Genomic DNA, 17,810 nt, shown 5'->3' on the forward strand with positions numbered 1-17,810 from the left:
TCTGTGATGCAGTCATTGTCAGAGGAGGACCTCAAGAATTTTCCCCACTCCAACTGACTACTATGTCCTCCATCACTAATTCCTCAATGAGGTTAATTTTCCATGCTGTGGAATGAACCTCTCAAGCAGCTGGTTCAGGAAATATGCCTGGATGAGGCTGTGTGGGTTTGCAGACTCCTTTAAGGCACTGTTCATTAACACTCCCTTTGACGGCTCCTCTTTGTTTGGGTCATTAGTAAAAGAGACTCTTACTCACAGCAAGCAAGAAGGGAAGACCTTATCTGCCACAGGGATCGAGTTTTCTTCCCCCCAACCGACCATCTCCAGGTACCAGTGCAGTGGGAAGAAGATGTGATTCTGTAAGTCTAAAGGATGTTTTCTTTATCATAAGATGAACCATTTTCTAGAGGCAGAGGGAGAGGATTTAATGGTCAGTGTTGTCCCAAAGGGAGAGGGGGTCCACAAAATCAGGGCTTCAGAAAATCCCTCTCCAACAGGCCCTATTAGCACTCCTGAGGTGCTGCCCAGCTGTCCTACTCTAGAGGTTGGGGGCAGACTTTCGTTGCACCCAGAAGCCTGGACAAACATAAAAAATGACACTTGGGTGTTAAATATAATTTCCAAAAGTTACTATATTTCCTTTTCCCTTCCACCTCCCAGTTCTGAGATGCATCTCCCCAATGTGCCACCCAGTCAGAGGGAGAGTGCCCTTGTAGAGGTTTAAAAACTTCTATAAAAAAAAAGAGTCATCCAGCAGGTCCCAACGTAAAACTAGGATGCAGAATTTACTCACGCTTCTTTTGGGTAGCGAAGAAAACAGGGGACCTTTGACCAATCTTGCATCTGAGCAGTTTGAATTTGTTCATAAAAACGTGGTTCCGCATGGTTACTGTACAGTGCATTCCGACGCTTCTGTGCAAGAATGATTGGATGTGCTCTGTAGATGTCCAGGACTTGTACTATCATATCAAAATAGACAGGCAGTCCAGGAGATATCTGTGCTTTAGGCTGCCAGTCATTACCAATTCATAGCACTGCCTTTGGTTTCACCACTGCCCCCCTGGTGTTCACCAAATGCATGGCAGTGGTTGTAGCTCATCTCCGTCTGCAAGAATTCCACGTGTCATCACCCTTTTAGCCCTCTGCAAGAGTGGATCTACAGTTTCTGTTATGGAAAATGGCTTTATTGGTAGCTCTTACTTCATCTAACCGGGTTCCTGAATTACAAACACTTTGCATTCAACTCCCATACCTTATTTTTCAGAAAGATCGTGTTTCTCTTAGGCCGAATACTTCTTTCATGCCCAAGGTCACTTCAGAGAAGATTATTAATCAGGTCATTCATATTCCTGTGTTTTTCCAGCATTTAAAAACAAAGGGGAATATCAATTACACAAGCTTGATGTACATAGGTAGCTCTGTTTCTGTCTAGATAGAACCAAATATTTCAGGACGTCCACTCAACTGATTATATCATATTCTAAGTCCAGATTGGGATCACCTGTTTCCAAGATAACCATTACTAACCGGATTACCAAATGTATTACTTTTATTTATAAGAAGCATGGTGTTCCTCTTTCTTCTGCAGGGAAGTCACATTCTACCAGGACTGTGTCTACTTCATCAGCCTTTTCCTCCAGGGTGCCAGTTGATGAGGTATGCACTGCAGCTACATGGGCTAGGTCTCACACCTTCATATCCCATTACAAATTGCATATTTCATCTAGGATCCGGGCTTCCTTTGGTTTCGCTGTGGTCCAAAACTTCCTTCCATAGGGCCACCCAGAGCTCAAGTAGCTGGGGACTCTGTCCCACAGGTTGAAGATCAAATGAAGACAACAATGTCAGATAAAGAATTTATTTACTCACCATAATGCTCCATCTGCATTGTTCTTCATTTGTCTTCAACCTTCCCTCCCTCCTTCCCCCTTTCCATGAATGATTGGCATTGCAGAGGAGGCCTGCTGTTCTCTCTCTATATCTCCTCTTCTAGAGGTTGTTTACTGTCACCAAGTTTCTAGGGGTTTTGGTCAGTAACCTTTTCTCAGGCAACCTCGATCTGAGGGAGAGAGTGGCATTATGGGTAGTGGAGGAGCATTTTGGCACCATAGCTTGGATATGATTGGCTCAGCACCGAAGTTGGTGCCTATAACCACAGGTTGAAGACAAATGAAGAACAACAATGCAGATGGAACGTTACGCTGAGTACATATCTTCTTCTTATATAGCTTGTGCCAGCCAAATACCTCTTGAGCTAAAGGTCTACCCATAATGCCCCTGTGTACACTACCTCAGATCGCGTTTGATCTTCTTATAGAAAGATGCTTCAGCCGATTCGCTCTTGCAGCTAAGTGGAATTTTTGATTTATTACTAACTCTTCTACATTTATATAATCCTTAACTCTAGATATTGTTCTTTCTGATTTTCTGAACCTAGTCTATCCCCTTTTTTTTTGTTTTTTTTTTTTGTTAGATTAACTGCTCATCTCTTTACTTATACCACTCCTCGCTATTCTAGCCTACCATAGCTGGTAGTTTCTCTTTCCCTTTTTTTTTCCTTTACCGGCAGGTAATCCTTCCTACCATTGTTAGTAGGTTCTTTATCGTACATTTACCTTTTCTATCCTATTCTTTCCTCTTAAATAGCAGATAGATCTAAACTTATGACTACTGGATTTAAACGGTGTCAGGAGTGTGACAGGAAAATGCTAAACTCTGACAGACACGAAAAATGTGGGTGTTGATTAGGTGCTCCGCACCTCGATCTTGAGTGTTCCATCTGCCAGGGCTTTAGTACCAGAACCCTGGTAGAATGTAAAAGTAAACTCATTCTCAAAGGGCTCCTAAAAGCACCCTTTGATGAAGCCTCGTCCAAGGCCTACCAGTCTCCTCCAGCCTCTGGTTCAAAATTCAGTCATTCGGTGCCAACTTCTCCATCAGTACCGACGCCAAAAAAGCATAAAAGCCATTCTGCTGGATCTTCTACGCAACCAAGACCCTAGGATCCAAAGACATCTCAAGGTACTGAATCATCGCCACCGACCACCATCTTAGTAGGTTCATACTTTAGCACTAAGCTAACTACCCTTGTGAGCCATTTTAAGCCTAGCCAATTATCCCTTGTGAGACTCAAACCTCAAAATCTTGGTGCCGTTTATCCGTATTATGGCTGCAGCACCGACAATGACACCAGCACTGACTATAACCTCAGCATCAGTAACTACATTGGCACCAGCCTGCCAGTACCGGCATCTCTCATGGCACCACAGCCTGTAACTTTTTCCACTATATCGAAAACTGAAATGTCATCTACTCCCAAGACAAGATATTCCCTCACAATCAACCCCTTTCTGGGTCAAATTCCAAGTCCCTTTTTAGAGGGGCCTGATTATCCGTCTATCTGAATTTGATGTTGTGAGGTTGGTGGACCAGCTTCTGTCTGCTAGGGGTCTTCCTTCTCATACTCAGCCTCCTATTCTTCCTGGAGCAGGAGATTTTTTTCCATACACACTTACATATATTCCTCCACTGATCTCAGAGGCTTTAGAGCTGTCAACTCCAACCACACAAGCTCCAGTTGCCTCAGCACCGGCAACTCTTTTGTCTTTGGTTCTGAGCAAGGCTCTGACTCCCTCGGTGCTATCAGAGCAGATGGTCCCTGGGACTGATCTTCCGCCATCAGGTCTGCAGGGCTGGAGTAGTCTCCTGTATTTATTCGTAACTGACCTTACCACTTTGGTCTGCGCTGGCTGTGGGTCCTTCCTTGAGTCAGGACTTGGAGGTGGGCCTCTCACGATGGAGTGTGACCCGAATTCCGAGTTTGTCTCTCTTGGTTCTGGGCTCTCATTACTCCTGAGGGTGGCCTGCTTTCCAAGCCATAGAGAGAGCCTTAGCCACAGCTACTTCTCAGGAGGCTCCTATGTTACCAGAGTCTTACCCCTTGACCTCTGCCTTTCTAGAGCTTCCGCCAACCTCAGCGTCTGGACAGCGAGCTCAAAGAATTATTGTCCAAAGACCATCCTTCTCCCGAGTCTTCCTCAAATGTTCCCACTGAGGAGCCCCCTCAGAAGAGACTGTGTAAGAGGAAACACCTTGACTCCCCTAAGAAGTCTCTCACTGAAGATATGGATTTCGATCAGAGGTAGAGTTCCTTCCAGTCAACCCTGTCAAACAGAGGAGTAACTGGAAGTCCAAAGACCCTTCCTCTGAGGAATCTGTGTTACTTACAGACCTTTGAAGCTTGCCCATTTACTTCCTGGGTGACTCCTCCCACTGACGATCTTATTAAGTTGATCACAAAGCGGGCTTGGAAGGCTCCTAATTCAATAGAGCCAATCGCCCGGAGAGCAGATAGGATACTCTCAGCTTCTGCGAATCATCAGTACTGGGCGAAAGGATGAGCAGTAGATGCCATGGTGGTAGCCGCTGCCATTAAGAAGGAACTAGCTGAGGAAAGTTCATCCCCTTAACTGAGAGTCCATGGCAATGGACAGATTTGGGAAGTGGGTCTATGCATCATTGACCTTTACTATTAGGTCCTCGAACTTTGTGGTACATTTTACTAGGCTCCAAAGGGATCTGATCAAGGAGCTTTCAGATACCCTGGCGGGAACTGTGGCTGAGGGGGGGGCCAGGAAAAAGTGGCCTCCCAACTAGCTACTCAGGAGTCTATATCTAATTCGTCCATGCGGCTCATTGCACATGCAGCCAAAGGGGTGACCAGGTCAGTAGTATCAGGTGTGTTGCTATTCGACAACATGCTTGGATGTGCCTGTGTGAGTTTGCGGAGCCATTAAGGTCTTCCTTCGTCACTGCTTCTTCTGATGGATCATCATTGTTCGGCCACAAGGTTAAAGAAACTCTAACCAGGTGTGAAAAAGACGGAAAGACTCTATCTGTTGTGGGCATATATTTTTCTGCTCCTCAATGAGCCTAGTTCAGGAATCAGAGGGGCGGGAAGAGTCCCAGAAGCCTTTCCTGGACACACATGGCACAGGCTCTCCTCGGGGCAGAGGGGGGAGTTCAAATGGAGGATGCCATCCTAGAGGTAGAGGTGGCCCACTGAAACAGGGTTCCAGGGAGTCTTATTCTGGCCAACCTTATCAGCGCTCCTGAATGGAGGCCTGATTGCTTACCTCAGAAAGCAGTCAGGGAAAGACTATCCTTGCACCCTACAGCCTGGTGACAGATAGCTGAGCGCTAAGAATAATTTCCAGAGGTTATTTTATCCCCTTTTCCCTTTACTTAAGAACTCAATCAAGACTCCCTGATGTTCCACCCAGTCAGTGGGACCAAGCAGCCATAGAAGTACAAAAGCTGCTAGAAAAAAAAAAGAGTCATCCAAGAAGTCCCACCAGAGCAAAGAGGATCCGGATTTTACTTATGATTCTTTTTAGTACCAAAAAATACAGGGGACTGGAGACCAAATTTGGATCTCAGCATTCTAAACAATTTTGTTCAACAGTCCAAATTCCAGATGGTCACGGTTCAGTCAGTGCTTCCTTTTCTAGAAGAAAACCATTGCATGTGCTCTATAAGCCTTTAGGATGCGTATTACCACATAAAAATGGACAAAAGCTCAAGAAGGTTCCTCCACTTCCGGCTAGGAGCCATTCATTATCAGTTCAGGGTGCTGCCCTTTAATCTTACCACAGCCCCCGGAGTGTTCACCAAATGTGTGGCAACAGTAGCAGCAGCTCACTTGAGACTGCAGGGATTCAAGTCTTTCCATATGTAGACGACTGGCTCATTGCCACTTCCACCAGACATCTACTGCTACAGGCTATAGAGATCACCCTAAATTTCTTCTTAAATCTAGGGATAATGGTCAATCAAACAAAGTCCCAACTGATCCCTTCTCAGGATATGAAATTTATTGGAGCTCATCTGAACATGCACTCTTGTTTAGCCTCCCTGCCTGTTCACAGGTTGAACAAAATAAGGTTTCAAGTCAATTCGCTCCTCACCTCAGACAAAGTACAAGCTTGCCAGGTGCTCCAAACCTTAGGGTCCGTGGCAGCAGCAATAACTCTAGTCCATTTAGTGAGATATTACATGAGATTACTTCAGTGGTTGCTAGCGAATCAGTGGTCCATTCTAAGTCACCCAATGAACCACCCAATATTTATCTCCAGTCACTGCAAAATGGACCTATCCTGGTGGATGGAATCAGAGCAGCTTCTTCTTGCTTCCCCCTTTGTCCCTCCACAACCCAAAGCCATAGTGACCACAGATGCTTCCCAGATGGGGTGGGGGTCATTATCCGGGACAGATAGTCCAAGGCACTTGGTCCACAATAGAGGCCAATGTGCATATCAGTGTCCTGGAGATGAGGATGGTGCTTCTGGCATTGCAAGGATTTAATTCTGTCCTCCCTCAAGGAACAATTGCAGTCCAGTCAGACAACATGTCCGTAGTCTGGTACATCAACAAGCAAGGAGAACCAGATCCTATCCCCTATGTTGAGAGGCTCTATGAGTGTGGCATTGGGCTATAGCTTACAACCGCTTTCTGATAGCAACGCTCATCCCAGAGAGTTCAGACGTAATAGTGGGCAAACTGGGCAGGTACATTCTTTCGTCTCACGAGTGAACTCTCAATTCCATGATAGCGAAGAAAATCTTTCTTTGCTGGGGCTAGCCTTGCTGCAATCTTTTTGCCTCACCCCAAAACAACAAGTGCAGAAGCTACTTTGCCCTAATACACCCTCAGGAGGAATCCCCGAGAGATGCTGTTCTCCTCTGTTGGCCCCCGGGTCTTCTCTATGCCTTTCCCCCTTTTCCTCTGATCTCAGTCTTTCTTAAGAAAGCAGCCAGGTTGAGAAGCCAAGTAATTCTAATTGCATCCTACTGGTCTTGACAAATATGTTTTCCCTTCCTATGGCCTTATCTAGTTCACTGTCCATGGATTCTGGACCCAGTTCTAGACCTTCTGTCTCACCCTCAGGGACTGGTGCATCCCAATTTTCAAAGCCTCAAGCTGACTGCTTCGTTCCTCTAATTCCGTAAGTCACCAGGCACAATGATATATCATCCCCGGTAAGAAAAATATTGCTAGCATCGCATAAACCATCCACCAGGAAACTCTACCTCAGTAAGTGGAAGAGGTTTTCAATATGGACTTGTGATAATGGTCTCGACCCTTTCTCAACACCAGTAGAGAAAGTGTTAGAATTTCTGGCAAGCTTTTTTACAAAAGGAGCTTCTGCATCTACTGTTAAAGTCATTCTAGCTGCCATCTCTAACTTTCATAATGGCTTTAAAGACTTACCCTTAATCTTGCATGGACTATGTAAAGTCTTTCTTAAGGGAACCATTCGATTAAAGCCTTCCTTTAAAGACCCTCTACCCCATGGGACCTAACTGTTGTTCTACCATCAGTGGTACTTTCACCTTTTGAGCCAGCAGCTTCTTGTGACTTGATGCTTCTCTCTTGGAAGACACTTCTCCTTATAGCTCTGATCTCTGCAAGATGAGTATCCAAATTGCAAGCCTTATGTTCAAAGCCCCCTACTTAATTTTCTGTAAGGATAGTTACACTCAGGACCAGTCCATCTTTCCTTCCAAAGGTGGTTTCAGATACCAACATCAATCAGACTATAGACCTACCTATCTTCTTTCCAAATTTTACCAGTTAGGGAGAATACTGCCTACACTTATTAGACATGTACAGGCAGTTATGTTTTTACCTCAACAGAACTATTTCCTTTGCTGGCACATCCTTAGGAAAATCTGTTTCTAAAGTCACTTTGGCAAGATGGCTTAGAGATTGTATTACCACCATCTTGGAGATTGCAATACCAAGACAAAAACAATCTAAAACTATCATTGCTGGTGATGGCTCCTTCTACCAGATCGATGTCCACTTCAGCTGTTTTCCCGTTCAAGGGCTTCCCTGGATGACATATGCACAGCAGCCATATCGGCTAGTCCACATACCTTCATCACTCATTACAAATTGGATTTGGTCTCCAGAGGGAGAGCTGCCTTTGGTTCTATGGTTCTTAGGAATATTCTTTTATAGGGCCACCCAAGATCTAAAGCAGCTGGGGACTCTGTCCCATCAGTCAAGAACAGATGAAGTTGATAATATCAGGTAAAGAAGTTATGTCTTACCATAATGTTTCATCTGTGTTGTCGATCTTCATCTGTTCTTGACACCCCCCCCCCGCCCCGGGACTCCTGATTTAGCAATCTTTGTCCTGAGTATTTCAATTAGGATGTTCCTTGGACATGGCTTTTTCATAGAGGTCAAGTTCCTCTCTTCATATATATACGTTTATTTTTTTTCTATAAGATTGCAGACTCGATCTGAGGTAATGTACATAGGGGCATTATGGGTAGACCTTTAGCTTGAGAGTTTTTTGCCTGGCGTGAGCTATATAACGGCCGTATTGGTTCTGAGGATCGGAACTGTAACCCATCAGTCAAGAACAGATGAAGATCAACAGCACAGATGGAATGTTATGGTAAGACATAACTTCTTTTTTTCATTTATGTAATTGAATGATTGCTTATGTCTTAAGTGATAATTCAATAAAAATGTTTCTTGTTTAAAAGAAAAAGGAAAGCTAAGCAGACAGATCTTGCTGCTTGGTCTCTCATTGTAAAATTATGTGATTAGTCTGTTCAAAAATATTGGGACAGCCGTGTTGCTTTGCCATTCAGTACCAAATGCACTTCTTTTTCAGATTAATTCCTTCAGAAGGACAGGATCGCATTCTACCATGAGTGACTCCCCCACCCCAGTTCTCCTTTACTTCTTTTCCCCACTTCCACTGATTTTTGAGACTTCTAGAGCAAGTTGAAGAATGCTAAGCTCATTTTTGTTGCACCGTTTTGCCCATATCTGTGGTTTCCCCTGCTGTGGCCTCACCTAAAGAAGAGACCCTTATCAATTCTTCAGAACTCTGCTCTACTTTCTTACCCATCTGGAATTCCTCACCTGGACATCCACTCCCTCTAACTGTTTTGTTTCTCCAATTCACATGATGGCCAGAAACTCCAAGTTTCCTTCAGAGGTGGGGGATCTCATTACAGCCTTCCAGAAGAACTCCACTAAAATGATGTACAAGGGTAAATAGATGAATGAGTGTTGTGGGCACAAAGAAGTATTTTTCTCCAGCATCTGCATAATAAGTGGAAGTTCTGATATTCCTGACTGAGCTGTATAACAAAGGTTGCTGTGCAAAGGTTCATTTGGCAGCCATTTCCTCTTCCCACAAAAGATTTTCATATCATTCATTGGAGACACACAGGTTTTGTACAGCTATCCGTAAAACTTTCATTTGAGACCTCCCTTATCCAGACAGCACTTGCTTGGTATTTGAATTTCTTGCTAATCTCAAGTGTTCATTCGAATCACCTATATCAGCAGATATTACGTTTTTTACTTCCTTGGAAGACTGCATTTCTGGTGAGCATCACCTTAGTAAGATGGTTTTCGGAGTTGCAAGCATTGTCAGCATAATTGTCATCTGTGTTTTTTCATTAGGACATGATGTCTGTTGGAACAAAATTGTTGTCATTACTGAAAGTGGCTTTGCAGACTCATCTGAATCAAGGTTTTTATTTAGTTGTATTATTCCCTGAAGTACTGTAATAAAGGGGAGCATTTGTTGCACTGCTTAGATGTTCACAGACAACTGCTTTTCTGTCTGGATCGCACAAAGCCTTCCAGAAAGACGGGTAACATTTTGTTTTTTGCCAAATAAGCTGGGTCACAAGATTTCTGTGATTACACCAGCTAAGTTGATTACTGATTTGTATTTTGTTACAACCAGGCAGACAGGGATATCCCAGTTCCTCCTAAATCACCGTCAGGGCTGAAGCCACGTCTATGTCTTTTCTCAGGTCTTTTCCTGAATATTACAGCAGGAGCTAATTTTGGTTCTCCTTGCTTACTTTTGTTAAACATTACTGCCTGGATTCTTATTTTTGGGGAAGGGATTCCATCCTGTTGTTCCATTGTCTGGACAGGACCTGAGAAAAATGCAAGTTATGTATGTACTGGAATGTTAGAAATCTCTGATCTCTATCCAGATATTAGACCAACTTGCCCATCATCTCCCTCCAAATTGTCCTTGCCTTTGAGATCTGTGTGGATCATTTGGGGATTATGTTTTGTATCAAGTACTTCCTATAGGATTTTGTCTATAGCAGGCATAGCTGATCTGGAGGACTTAAAGCTTGGGGAATTGTGGGTAGGCAGGAGCTTTAGCTTCGGAGGCATTCATAGCTGTTACTTGAGGGTTCTTAAGAAACTAGTTCTGCTGTTCCAGTGTCTTGACAGAGATGAGAGCAATGTAGCATTCCAGTAAGTTCATAACTTATAATGTCCTTCTTTTTATATGTTGTAGTATTCATAACATGAAGGAGTCTGCCACAGGCAGTCCGGCCAGTATACAAAAGTCTAAAACTACTGTTAGGTATGTGCAATATCTCACATAGGACCCTGTCTAACGCTGGCCATAAAGTGACTTTGAGTATATAGTAGATGTCTGCATGTACCATCCTCAGAAATTTTCTGCCACCCATCTGAATGTCTTCCCCAGTCATTTGTTCAACAGTGAAGTAGCAGATTCTGAGTCAGATAAGTGCCCCAATGGGTTTTTTCTGTGTTTTTTGTGCTACTGTTGCTTCCTGAGGTTGCATGTCATCTAGGAAGGGCAAGTGGCAGTATGGAAGGCAAATTCCACATAAGGATTCCCACTATCTGTGCCTTTTTTTGCCTAGGTCCTAACCATGACTATACCTCCTGTGTTATTTGCAAGGCGTTTGCCCCAAAGATCCTGTGCAGTTATCTTGCTTCTCTTAATTTATATTTAGAGATCCAGTGCCTTAAGAGTTTTGCACCTGATGCCGTGTAAGATGTGTCGGGCCCTTCAGGGCATCCTGTTTTTAAGAAGGCCAAGAAATCTAGGCCTGAGGTTTCTGCTGCTCCTCCAATTTGGGATGCTTCTCCCAAGGCTGGTGATGGCCTGGAGACCTGTTCGGAAGTAGCTGGTGATTCTTCCAAGGATACCGCTGTAGAGGCTGCAAAAGATCCTGCTAGAACCTCCTCGGGGGGGGGGGTATGCAGATGTCTGCGATGGATGGGGGGGGGCAGGTTCATTGTCCCTGAAGGCCCTCAAGGCATTAAACAAATCCTTGTTTGTGAACAGGTCCCTAGCAATATTATCTATTGCAGGCTGACGTCGGGTCCCTCGTCCTTCCACCATATGGATGTTCCACTTAAGAAGAAGCAGAAAACTAAGCATTTTTCTCCTTCTCAGAATAACCCGCTGATTGGCAAACCTTTTCACAGAGGTTGTTTAATGCCTTTATTCCCCTTAGGCAATCTACAGGGGTCTCTCTCCCTTCTTCTTCCCTTTCTCCAGTTTCTCCTCAGAAAAGGATTATGATTGAGGATTCTTCTGTTGAGGATGATTCCTATGGGGATGATTTTCTGGCATATTCTTCCGGGATGTCTCCTCCATTGGGGTATTCTTCCCCAGTGGAGGAATCAAATGGAACTGAATCTCCAGGGGAGGATATTATCATTGGAGAGACCATTGTGAAGATGAGAGAATTTTTCCAGTGGGACTGCTTTCGGGTTTCTGAGATGCAAAAAAGATACTATGGTCTATTACAGATGGAGTCCCCTTCCCCATCTGCAGTACCTCCAGTGCTTGCATCTCTCTTGGATGCTTTCTCTTCTGCTTCTAAGTGTCCAGATTCACAACTTCCTGCCCCTAAAAGGCCAGACAGGCTGTAAGTTTTTATTTTAAGTGCTCTTCTGCAGATCCATCTACAGTCTTAGTGGCTGCAGATAATCCCTGTAAGCTTTTGCCTTCTACCTCCCTTCTCCCCTCAGATAAGGAGAACAAAGTTATGGAAAGGCTGGGGGGAAAGTATATACTTCAGCCACATTTGTCTTTAGGGACATAAACTACCAAACGTATATGGACAAATATTCCTGAGCTTCCAGACTCTAGCACTAAATCTTAGCTTTCTGCCATTTTAGGTTCCTCTGCTCAAGTGACATGTCATTCTGTTAAATGCAGCTATGATACAGTGGAAGTATCTGCCAGAGCTGCTGCATCTGGCTCTCTCCTTTGGATGTACTCTTGGCTGAAACTCCAGACACTATCAGAGGATATCAAAGCTAAAATAATGGATGCTCCACTAGATTCCAAAGTTTTGTCTGGATCTGCAGCTACAGAACTTTTTAAGTCCTTGCAAGAAAGGGCAAGGAGCTCCAGGACCTTAAACAAATTTTTTGTCACCAGTTCCAAAATTTCAAAGGAACTATCCTTCTAAAACTCCATTTGTAAGAAAACTACCCAGACGTCCTTCTTCTAAAAGTAAAAGAGGAGCCAGAAAGCCTTATTCTGCCAAATCTTCTTCTATTACTCCTGTTGCTCAGAAACAGCCCTTTCTGAGCAAGCCTGGTAGTCTGTGACTACCAGCTTGTTTGCAGACAGAGCCCTCTATCCTTAGATCTTTCCCTGTCCCTCCCTGCTTGGAAACAGATCACCAAAGAGTCCTGGTTCATTCTATAACCCTCAGAGGATACTTCATGGTGTGGAAGGCTCCTCCTTCCTTCAGGGGTATTCCACAACTCCCAAAAGATCAGTTGGTATTTTTTCCTCAAGTGATTCACACCTTGCTTTTTCAGGGTACCATTCACGAAGTTCCACCTTCCCAAACAGGAAAGGGATTCTATTCAAGAATGTTCCTAGTCCCCAGAAAAAAATGGTCCTTGGACACCCATTTTAGATCTGTCACATCTAAACACCTTTTTAAAGGTTCCCATCTTCCGCATTCCTTCCTTAAACACTCTGCTTCCTCTCATTCTTCCACAGGCCTTCATGATATCCCTGGCATCAAGGATGCCTATCTTCACATCCCTATTTGTGTTTATAGTAAATTTCTGCACTTTGCTATTGCTTCCGCACATTTTCAGTTTTTCTGCCTTGCCTTTTGGTCTGTATATGGCATCAAGCTTTTTCAAAAAATGCTTAGCTCCTGTTATTGCTTTTTGCAGACTCAGGGGTATTCAGATTTTTCCTTACCTTGACAACCTCCTTCTCTAGGTTCATTCTCCAGACATAGTTTTACAAAACCTTCATTTCACAGTGTCTCTTCTGGAAAGACTAGGATTCACTATAAATTTCCAAAAATCCTTTCTTCTTCCTTGAGAGGACCATGTCTTCCTAGGATGCAGAATTCAATTAGATAAGATGTTGGCTTTCTTACCTCCTCAGAAAGTCATTTATCTAAGTGCTTACTCTCAGGCTATCATTCCATTCCTCTCCCTGACAGCCAGGGGGTTCCTCTGCCTGCTGGTCTTCATGACATCCACTATTCCCAATTTACTTCTAGCCAAACTCCACATGTGGAAACTCCAGTGGTATCTCTTGTCGGTCTGGATGCAACATGCTCATCCACTAGATTTTGTGATTCCTCTCCTTCTCTGCTTGAAAAAAAGAATTGGAGTGGTGGATTCAACAGGTTACCTTAAATCCAAGACTTGCCCTGCAATCCCCCTTCCATGTCAGGAGTTGATCATGGATACCTCGGATGTGGGATGAGGGACAACTTTTGCCTCTTGGAAATTTCAAGGCGTGTGGTCTCCTTCCCAAATGAAGGAATACATAAACATGAAAAAGATGATAGCTCTCATTTTTGCCTTGCAAACCTTTCAACCTCTTTGTCAGCCAGGTCCCTTAAAGTGGTTCACAGACAACACCACAGTTCTTTGGTATGTCAACAAGCACGGAGAGATGAAGTCATATCTCCTGTGCAGCTTGGCTGTCAAGGATTGGGAGTGTCTACTCATTATCAACTAAACCTTCAGGTAGTTTACATTCCTTCCAGTCAGAATATTGTGGCAGATACATTGAGCAGGTCCATGACTCAATCCCACAGATGGATATTGCACATGGATGTGTTTCTGGACATTGGCCGCCAGTGGGGTACTCCTCATGTAGATCTATTTGCCTCCCATACAAGCAGACAGTTTCCAAAATTTTGTGCCAGAGTTCCCAATCTTCAGGCATGGAAGATGGACGCCCCATTCTTTTCTTGGAAGGGAATGTTTCTCTATGCATTTCCCCCCTTCAGGAAATTCTGTTAAAGATTCAACAGGACCAACCAAAAATCTTGCTGGTGACTCCCTTTTGGCCAAGACAGCATTGATTCCCTCTTCTGCATTTAGTCAAAGGCAGTCATCACAAGTTACCTCACAGGGTGGATCTACTCATACAGGACAAGGGATCCTTTCAGATGACACTGTGGGTGATAAGGTTTTGATCCCTTTCAGACACCTATTTTCTGAGGATGTGTTGCACGTTCTGCAGGAGGCCTGAAAACCTAATACTAGGAAATCCTACAGTCTAATGTTGTGTATTTCATTATGCATCACAAATGGGTCTTCTGATCTGTTCTCGGATCCGACTCGGCCATTTTTTCTAGACATATGATCTGAGACCCTTCCGTAATGTCTCACTCCTCTTCAACCTCTCAGATCTTTTTTTGCTGCCGCCCAGCAGAGGTGTGATTTCAAGCCTCCATTCAGATAAGTGATTTTTTTTTCATTTAACTCTGCTTTATTAATAGACTTTTCTCTTACTTCTAGTTAGTTTTTTAGGTGTTCTGTCTCTGTTAGTGGTATAGCCCCTTCCTTCTTAGGTAGCTATCTCCCTGTTCTTGGAGTTGTCGCTGGCATTAGGGTTTTTTTTGCCTTCCAGCTCTCCTTTCCTTTTTTTTTCTTCCTTCTCTTACTCTATATATATATATATATATATATATATATATATATATATATATACCCACAAGGGGTGTATGTGTATATATGTTTGTTGTGAGTACTTACATACTCGAAAAACATTGTCGAAAGTTATGATTGTGACCGAGAAAAAGAACGAACAAACATGTCGACAATTTGAATTTTTTTTAAACATACCACCACATCTGGTGGCATATAATACATGTTTTGCAGGGGTACAAGCCCCCCTGCACCCCCCACACCCCCTCCAACTTATATATACAGACTCTAAGATCACACTGCAATGCAGGAAATGTATAGTTCTCGATCCCCACTATAGTGCGATTTCCATCCAACATGCCAAACTCACAACAGAGAATGCACACTACCATTCGCTGTTGTGTATTCCACATGTTTTTTTTTTCATACATATAAACCTCTGTAAACTTCCTTTCGAATATCCGTTGTCGCACACTGCAGCTGCAACATTGTGGTAAAACATTTATATTTATATATTTATATATATATATATATATAAAACTTTCCCCGTATCTTTAAGTTAAGTTGCTAGTCGATTAGAAGTAGTGCTAGAGTTGTGGTGTGCTGTTTTTCTTTCAGCATGTCTGACAAACTTGTGAGTTCGGAGAAACCCTCATGTTTTAAGCGGTGTGCTTCTTGTGGGCATAAGATTCCCCAATCAGATACCCACAAGGGGTGTATGTATTGTCTGGGGTTGGGCCACTTGGAGATACCATGTGATACCATGTGATATCTGCTCGGCCTACAATCCCCGCACGGTTGCTGATCAATGAAACAAGCTGATCGTGAGAGATCTCTCATCCTCTGGAACTCAGACTCCTCCCTGTAAGAATCGTGACTCCTCAGCTACCCCAGGGATCACAGCTTCTGCTTCTGAGAAGCATAGGAAAATAGGTGGATTTTCTGGTTTACATACCATTGGAGGAGAACCGTGGTCCTGGGCATTCTATATTACTAGTTATTGGTGTTTTCAGAATTGCCGTTCAATTTTGTTATTAAGCATAGGAAACTGTTGGATCTATCATCTTGGATCCCTCTTGTTCCTGTTTATCTCTGGATCTGAGAGAAGCCTCAGATCCAGTAGAGCCGGCCAAGGCTTCCTCTCTGTCAGACCCTCAACCTTCGGGTCCGAACAGTCAATTGGATCCCATGGAGATTGTTCAAATCCACTCCTCTTCATCTCCAGGGCAGACTCCTTTGAGTCAGGCATGACCTGATCAGAGGTCCTGGAGCCATACTCCACATCAGAGTAAATCCCACTTCCCTGTCCAGACCAGTCTGTCGCTGGTCAGGTCTACACATTTCTTTGGTCTCCTGTAGATCCTCTCGGCTGTCCCACTCGGATATGGATAGGATGATGATGAGTTTTCTCAAAGTCTGGATCCAGCTGGGGATCTTGCCTTCTCTGACCCATGCTGGATCCATGAAAATACCAACCCTGATACTGGAGCCTCCTCCTCTGATCCGACCTTTGGCTTTGGAGTTGCAGGGCCTGGCATTCCTGAGTGGACCATCTTTGGAGTTCGGAATATGTCTTTCTTCGAGTCCGACAGTGTCCCAGACCAGTTTGGCTCCGATACCTATTGAGTGGAGTGAGTCCCAGACTGGAGATGTTAGCACCAGGTCCTTGGGGCTGGTGTTGGCTACAACCTTTTCAGAGCTCTCCCTTCCCCTGGGGGCCTCAGACTTCAAACAGTTTGGAGCCAGTGTATTTTGGAGGTGTTGGATCCAAGGAAGTCTTGTCTTTCTCTCCCTTGGCAGCTTTGCCTCCTGGGGTGGGAAGGCAGGTTCTCCCAGTGTCATCTGTCTTCAGGGTGGCAGAGAGGACCTTCTCCACACTGAGAGATGCAGTCCCTCTTCTGCTAGGCCCTATTCAACCCACTGCGGATCAGAGCTTTGCTCCCACCCATCTGGTCCATGGTCAGCCTCTGCTGGAGAGCCTCCAGCCTCCCCCTCAGCAAGAAGTTCCCCTGTCTTCTGAGTCCTCCTCAGAGTACCTCACAGAGGAGCCCTCTCGGAAGTGTCTGTGAAAGAGGAAGCACCTAGACTCCCTCTGGAGTCTTTGACAGAGGACTCTGATTTTGATGAGGGGGAAGGGTCCCCCCTGATCACCCCCTGATGATATCTCCTTTGGGGATATCTTAGAAATTTTGAAACAAAAGAGTGACTGATCTTCACAACCCCCTTCCTCTAAGGAGTCAGTGTTCCTGGAGGCATTCGGGAGGGGCACATCTACTTCCTATGTGACACCAGTGGCAGACCAGCTCATTGACCTTATCGTCCACCGGGCTTGGATGGAGCATGACACTATGGAGCCCATCCCCAAACATGAGGACAGATGCCTAAGTCCTCCCAGTGACTGCCCATTTTGGAGTAAAGGTGTCCCAGTTGATGCCATTGTGGTGTTAGCAGCCACTAAGAAGGAGCAAGCTGAGCAGAGCTCCACTGTTCATCCCTTGAACAAGGAGTCTCGAGCTTTGGACAGGCATGCGAAGCACGTGTATGCCTCAGCTACCTTTTAGATGGGAGCATTGAATTATTTGGCAAACATCACACGCCTTCAGAGAGATCTGATTATGGAAATCTCTACCTCTGTGATGCAGTCATTGTTGGAGGAGGACCTCAAGAATTTTCCCCACTCCAACTGATTACTATGTCCTCCATCACTAATTCCTCAATGAGATTAATTTTCCATGCTGTGGAATGAACCTCTCAAGCAGCTGGTTCAGGAAATATGCCTGGATGAGGCTGTGTGGGTTTGCAGACTCCTTTAAGGCACTGTTCATTAACACTCCCTTTGACGGCTCCTCTTTGTTTGGGTCATTAGTAAAAGAGACTCTTACTCACAGCAAGCAAGAAGGGAAGACCTTATCTGCCACAGGGATCGAGTTTTCTTCCCCCCAACCGACCATCTCCAGGTACCAGTGCAGTGGGAAGAAGATGTGATTCTGTAAGTCTAAAGAATGTTTTCTTTATCATAAGATGAACCATTTTCTAGAGGCAGAGGGAGAGGATTTAATGGT

The sequence above is a fragment of the Protopterus annectens genome, chromosome 2.part0, assembly GCF_019279795.1.
Source record: "Protopterus annectens isolate FY-2018-M chromosome 2.part0, PAN1.0, whole genome shotgun sequence".
In the NCBI taxonomy this organism is placed as follows: Eukaryota; Metazoa; Chordata; order Ceratodontiformes; family Protopteridae; genus Protopterus; species Protopterus annectens.